This window comes from Muscardinus avellanarius (genome assembly GCF_963383645.1).
Source record: "Muscardinus avellanarius genome assembly, chromosome: 4".
Lineage (NCBI taxonomy): Eukaryota > Metazoa > Chordata > Mammalia > Rodentia > Gliridae > Muscardinus > Muscardinus avellanarius.
In genome coordinates, this window is record NC_137789.1 from 82,485,426 (window position 1) to 82,493,224 (window position 7,799).

Here is a 7,799-nt window from a genome sequence, read left to right on the forward strand (position 1 = left end):
AGATGGGCAAGAGGTAGAATTCCTGGTTGTTGTTTTATAGCAGGTTGCCAGGAAGGCTCACTGGAAAGGTCCCTTGGATCAGAGACTTGGCCAGATAATATCAGCCTGAAGATTCTGAGAAGAACCAAACTAGCATCTCGGCTCTGTACTATCACTGGGCCACCTCATTGATACTCCTGTAAAAGTGTTGTGAAGCCCAAAATGCATTTTTCATTCCAGAGATGGACTGAATCTGAATTCTTCCTTGAATATGTATTTCTTGCTTTCATCCACATCTCTGATTAGCTTATGCTAAAATTCTTTTCCACTATGTAAGCCAAAAAGCTTGCAAATTCCCCACTTGTCCCCACTAGGGGCTTTGCCAGACCTTTCAGAATTATCTTGCCTCCCATGACAGTCCCAATGTACACATGTTGTCCTGGCATAATTATTCTCAGAGCTTTTCTCTCACCAGAAAGAGCTGGTATGAATGGTTATCACTCTAATGATTGATTTTCTATACCTCATCTCTTAGACAAAGTAACTGAGACTCAGTAAACCAGTGTCACTTGCCCCATGTCACAGTGTCTGAAATGGGGAACAGAATTTGAAGCCAATTTCTGCTTATCTGAGCCACAGTTCATTTGTGGATAACAGGGTTTGTCTCACCTGGAAGCCCACATCTACCCCAGAATGAGGATGGGTATTGTGATAAAGGCAAAACATTAAAGAAACCTTTTTCTTTTCCTTCCCTTTGCTTTTCTTAATTTTAGCTTAATTTTCAGCCTCTGAAATTTTCCAGAGATCAACAACTGTTTTAGAAAGTGTTTGCCTCCCTACTTAAGGACTGATAAATGCAAATATTTTGAAGCATATACATTTTAATCATGTTGGGGTTTTCACACATCCTTAGGACATTATTTCTTGAGTTGAAATAGATCACTAAGCACGCCTCCTGCCCACTTGCCAAAATCTGGCATCAAAACTTCTCCCACAAATGTGACCTCAAACCTCATTACATTACCATCCGTCTCTCTTTCAGAGAGCCTAGAGCTTTTAAGGAGGCAATTGTGAGATGAATCTTACATTCCTACCAGCATGGGCGTGTCCCTGCCAGGCCATTAAATAAAGATTCTTAAGAACAGCAAACCAAGGGCAATGTGGGCACCTCAGCACCTCTCCCTTGACACCATGACAAACAGAGAATAAATCAGAGGAAGGTGCAGACCAAGCTCATATTTTAGCATTTTGTTATTTTAATGCTTTTTCCCTAAAAGTAAGAGACTGAGGGTTTGGAGGGAGGGGTCCTTCTGATACCACCAGCAATCTTGCTCTGTCTCCAAAGAATGATGATTTATAGACTAATGTTCTCAAATACCCCTTTCTTTTAAAAAAAAAACATTCCATTAATATTTTGAAAAGAAGAGGAAATGTACCAAAATTCATTGGCTCAGAGTAAAATTACCAACTGTATGGAAAACCACTCTTTCTGTACCTCTAAGGTTAAATAATTTAAAAAAAAAACCTTCAAGTCTGTCCCAAAACTCTATCCAGACTAGCTCCTCCAAAATCAGTTTTAATAAATCCATGTTTTTTTTAAGTTTGTCCTCATCATTATTCCTTGTATTCTTCCCTGAACCAGCTTAAGAGTGCTTTGATAGATGAACAATATCAAAACAATAGAGGTCAACCCCCTCGCTTACTTTTTCTCTCAAACTCAAATCAGAGCAACTTCAGTTCAGTGGTGTGAAACTACTGTGGGCTACCTTGATGTCACAGTAATGGTGAAGGAAGCCCTGTGTGACACTAAGATTGATCTTCCAAAGATGGCATTCAATATACCCAGACTGCTCCTTGCTCACTGGTAAGTTTTAGTCTCTAATTAATTATTGAACACTAAGGCATCATATTTTAGCATTTTGTTATTTTAATGCTTTTTCCCTAAATGAATAAATATTCAACCTGGGGAAGGGACTGTGGATTGATTTGCCAGGGCCTGAGAGAAATGAGAAACTAGATCAGATTAGCTCTGTGTAGCACTATTACATCATACAATTGAAGAAAATGCCCTAAAAACTGGTTGGTGTGCTTCCACTAAGAAATTACCCCTTTGGAATTTCTTTAAAATGGAAGATTTTAATGGATGAAGTTTCATTAGTTTGAGGAGAAGATGAACAGAAAGATGCAGGGAGACATGCTTAGCCTTTACTGCTGCTCCAGTTAAATGAGCCAAAAAATCAATAGCTCATTTAAAGTACAGTGCAGTTTTCTTTTTATCTGTTTTTCTTTAAATCATACAACTGCCTTCCACAAATTTTTTGCATGTGACAAGCTATATATATATCAAATAAAAGGCAATTGGAAGAAATGCAAAATAGTTGTATAGTAGAGTTTAAATAAAGTTCATGTTAAAAGAATTCAGCCTATAAAACTAACTACAAATTAAGAAATAACAATATAACCAGCCCATAAAATCTCTTCTCTTTCTTATTGGTACCATGATTCTAATTCTCCTAAATATCACCTCTTAAAAGCAGAGTGAATTATTGATAGGCACAAGCAACTAGGTAACTAGAATTGATAGTTTCTGGGATATGTAGAATAAAAACAAAGATTCTAAGATTTTTATGACACTTTTATATCTTTAGAATCTCTTCTTAGTATTTCTGGATGTCACTGTGATCCTCATATGACTGTAGCTAGAACCAGGAGGATCGGGAACTTTATGAGTTAAATGTGATCTTATAAGAAAAAAGGTATTTTCAAGTGATCAAAAATATATACAAATATAAAGAATTTGTGTTGTTATAGATTTCTCCATCATCAAACTGGTCTTATCACAAATCATTCTTGCCACACCTGAATTAATCAGCATGTGTTTTTCTGGCAGGCAGCCATGTACTCTCTGCCATTCATAATTCTAACAGGAATTGAGTGCAGATGATGGAGTCCCTGCTGGCTAATCAACATGAAGGTCCTGAATTAGAGGAAGCCAGCAGGAAATGGAGGGGCAGGGAGAGCAACTTCAGCTTGGGATGTGCTCAAAGCATCAGTGAACTACTGAGCAAAGACTTTCAGGAGGATTAGAAAGAAGAAACAGACCTGAGAGCAGAGAAAAGGAGTCATTGGTGTACAGATATGAATATAACCATGAAGATGGAGCAAATTCTAGAGCACAGGAAGCATCCTTATTTTCTCTGATGCCCATCAATTCCAGCACAAATGAGGCACATAGTACCTACTTATATACACGTACTTTTCTTTGTTTGTGTAGAATGGTAGACTCAGTGGATATTAAAGGTAATGCATTGGTATACTACCTAATGGACGACTGGAGCTATAGGCAAGAACAAGGATGGGGATAAATATGGAAAGATGTGATTCTTCTGTGTATAGTTAACAGGAAATGTCAGAAAGTGGCTCAAAGGGCAGGGAAGAATCAAGCTTTTGAACCCACATGTTCAAGGAAAGAGAACCAAGTGGAAACAGTGATGTAAATATAAAAAAGAAATAGATGAAACAGTCAACCAATTAGGTTGCTTCCATGTGATGAAGGTCAGGGTTGGAGGTTGGTCCAATTAGGTTGGTCATCATTATGTAAAATAATGATAATGATAGTGACTAGTGTTTTTTGTGTGATTATTGCATACCAGCAACACTACTAAGTACTTTAAATACATTATCCTGTATACTGCATGTACATTATCTCACATACTGAAAACAATCCTACATATAAGCTCTATATTTATTCCTCTTTTATAAAAGAGACAGTGTTGACTAATGGAGGCTAAGTAGTTTACCCAGGGTGAACCAGCTAAATGCATCACCAAAACAACCCAATGTTTCTGCCTCTTCAAGTGAGAGATTAATAGTGTCAAGTACAGCAGAGAGGTCTGGGACATTGAGCACACACGTACACACACACATACACACACACACACACATTCACATATACCCCTACACAAATATATAGACATTTACACACATGCAAACACACACTCATACACATAACTAAAGACATATATACCCCATGCATATGTACACATATCACATATGTACACACACAGTCATTTAATTTTGAACAAAGAAACCATTGGCATTCATTGAGAGGTACATTTTTCCTACAATTGTGGCCTAAAAACCAAAGTGGTTCTCAGAAATACTGGGAATGAATAGAGAGCAAATCAAAGCAATATGTGAATTCACTTTTGGGCAAGACTAGAAAAAATAGTAGAAGTTTCAGGTGCTCCTAAGTTCATGATTGCTGATATTTATTAACATAGCATAGCTAAGATAAAAGTAACCTTTAAGTGAGAAGCAAAGTACTTGCAGAAAAATGAGCTGGCCGAACACATTCATCCCTTATATATTTCTTCACCTTTGACCATAAATAAGGACTAATGATTTAAAGTGAGGAAGACAAACTACATTATGCCTATGAACCAAATCTGCAGCCACCTGATTTTGTATAGTCCAGGAGCTAAGAATGTGTTTCTCCTTTCATAATAATTCTAAAAAATAAAAAGCAAGGCTTCGCATGGTGACACACCGCCTGTAATCTCAGTATTTGGGAAGCTGAGACATGAGGGTTGCAGTTTCAAGGCCAGCCTCAGCAACTTACCAAGAGCCTCAGCAATTTAGTGAGACCTTGTTTCAAAATAAAAAAAAAAATAAAATAAAATAGGGCTAGGGGTATAGCTTGGAGGCAGAACTTCCCTGAGTTCAATCCCTAGTACCAAATAACAGCAACAAAACCATAATAGGATATTATTCACTGATAAATGAAAGTTATATGAAATTCCACTTTTATTGTCCACAAAATAAATTTTTATTGGCACACAGCAATGCCATTCACTTACATATTGTCTGCAACTGCTGTCTTACCACCCTGGCAGAGTTGGATAGTTTTGACAGAGATTTTATGTTCGGTGAAGTATAAGAACCTTAGTGTCTGATCCTTTATGGAAAAGTCTTACTTGTTCACATCATCTCAATAATTTTAACTCTGAATACACATCACAAAGGCAGTGATGTCAGATACCTGGCAAGGGAACCTCATGGGCTCCCAGAGTGGGTACTTCTGTCCATACGTCACCATTGTTTTCCTTCTCGGCTATCCAGGAACCAACTGGTAAACAAAAAAGCTCATGGGTGGATATATTTTCAAGTATGACTTCTTCCAGATACCACCCAGGATCTTTTCCGCTGTTATCATGCCCAATGCGTATTTTATAGATTTTACCAATATCTTTAAGATTAATCTGTAACACAAAGTGGGGAAGGAAAATAAAATTCTTGGCATCTCCAGCTTGATTGTTTCAAATTTAAATTCACATTTTGAACTAAGACCTGCTTTGCTCTCATGTTTAATCCTTACCGATTTCCCTTAGCATGATTAGCATGTAACCTAAGACAGTGTTCTCTACAGTAAAGCACAAATCCACTGATCATGGACAATTAAGTAGATTAAATCCACCTTTTTCATTATGTCTTCCTTTTTTTTTTATCAATTCATGCTATTAACTTGAAAATAAAATAAAACATTTATTATAATTTTTAACACATGCTACTTATTTGGTGGATAAACCTGAAGAATAAGGTAATCTGATTTCCCGGTATTGATAGTAGACTAAATTTTGCCAATAAGTGAGACTCTGAGGAACAGATACTATGTCCTCATAGATTTAAACTACATTTAGCCAGAACTCCTAAAACAGACTGTATTTGTTTTAGAAAGATTGATTTTGTAAGTGTTATCAGTGTGACTGTACCTTTTGTACCCTCCCCCAAACATCTATTTCAACCACTACAATAAATATTCTAATGAAGTACTTACTATCAAAATAAGAATTGCTTTCTTTCTTTTTTTTTTTTTTTTTTTTGTGTGTGTGTTACTGGAGATGAAACCCAGGGGCATTCGACCTACGAGCTACAACTCCAGCCCTATTTTTTGTTCTTTATTTTGAAACAGGGTCTTACTAAGTTACAAAGGGCCTAAGTAGCTGAGGCTGTCCTCAAACCATGATTCTCCTGTCTCAGCCAACCAAATGCTGGGATTAAAAGTGTGCACCACCATGCCTGGCTGTGCTTTTTTTTTTTTTTTTTAAGATTCCCAGAGGGGTCATATGAAAGAAAATTTATCAATTACTTTACTAGTTTTCCATTTATGCCACAACAAATTACATGAATATAATGGCTTAAATTTAGATCCATGTATTGTCTCTAAATCCCATGAGGAAGAACCTCAGATACGTTGTGGGTCAGCTAGGTCCTCCACTCATGGCCCAGTACACCCAGATTCAGGTATTGCTGAGCTGTTCTCCTCTTGGGTGTGTCTGGGGAAGATCCTGCTTCCAAGCTCACTCAGATAGTTTTCAGAATCCAGCATCCTCTGATTGTAGTGCTGAAGTCCTTTTGTGTCGCATCTCTAAGTCAACCAGAGAGCATCAGACCCTCCTCATTCTGGAAATCCTGCCTTGCCTGCTACTACCAGTAGGAGAAAAATGTCTATGTGTGACTTAGATTAGGCCCACTTGGATAAAGCAGGCTGTTCCCCCTATTTTAACAGCAGCTGATTAGTAACCTTACTTACATCTATAAAATCCTTCTGCTATGAAACATAGCATGATTATAGTAGTAACATCAGGCCCAGAAACAATGAGAACAAAATTCTTAATGCTCAAACCATAATTAAAATCAACTTGATCAGCCTTCTGGTATTTTGTTACCCCTCCCCCACCACATCTGTTCTCCTTTTTGATATAAACTTCAATATTCATATCGCCCAGGAAGTTACTCCAGAGTTCACAAAAACCTGTCTTTTTTACTACTAAAATATTTTTTTGGTGGTACTGGGGGTCCTGGAAGCCCTTCTACCTATGGGCTACACGTCAAGACCTATTTTATACTTTTTATTTGGAAACAGGGTCTCTTAGGCCAGCGTGGCTAGCTTCGAACCAGAGCGATCCTCCTGTCTGTCTCCGCCTCCCAAGCACAGGGATTACAAGGTGTGCGCCACCTCGCCCGGCCTAAAATATTTTTATCAACAATACAATCATGGGTTATTACACTGATGATAAATATTTTGAATGCATTCTGTCCTGTAGCCAAATGCCTTTTGTCAGGGTGCATAGAGACAGAATTATTATATAGCAAAGCTGCATAGTTGGGCTTCTCCTACTATCTCTAGGAAGAATGTGGTTATAAAAACTCTACCATGTAGACATATCTTAATATAGGTACTTAGTATAGGAAGTATACTCCTAAAATCCTCCTCAATGTTGCTGGTAGTAGAAAATATGACAAAAGTTAAAACCAATCTCCAACAGGCATCCTAAGGCAAAAGAATATGGGCAATGGAATCTCCAGTTTTATTTTTATTTTTTATTGGTGCATTATATTCATACATCATATTGTGGTAAAAAAAAAAACCTTGTGTGTACAAACATGTACACATCACTGATTTAACCCCTACCCAATTCCCACCCCATTCCCTCCCCATCCCTCCTTTCCTTGCTCGGCTTAGTGGTTGACTTAGATATGCTAAGTACATCTCCAGTTTTAATGTCAGACATTCCTGGTTTTCAAAGTTCCTTCTGCCCTTGCTGGTATGCTACCTGAAACAAGTTTCTCACCCTTCCTGAGCTTCATTTACTCCATCTGAACACTATAGTACAGACTCAGCATCCTTAAACTAAAAATCCAAAATCTGAAATGCTCAAAAATCCAAAACTTTTTAGCATGATTTCCAAAGACGAAAATTATACAATATAAAACTTTGTTTTATGAACAAAATTATTAAAAATATTTAATAAAATTAC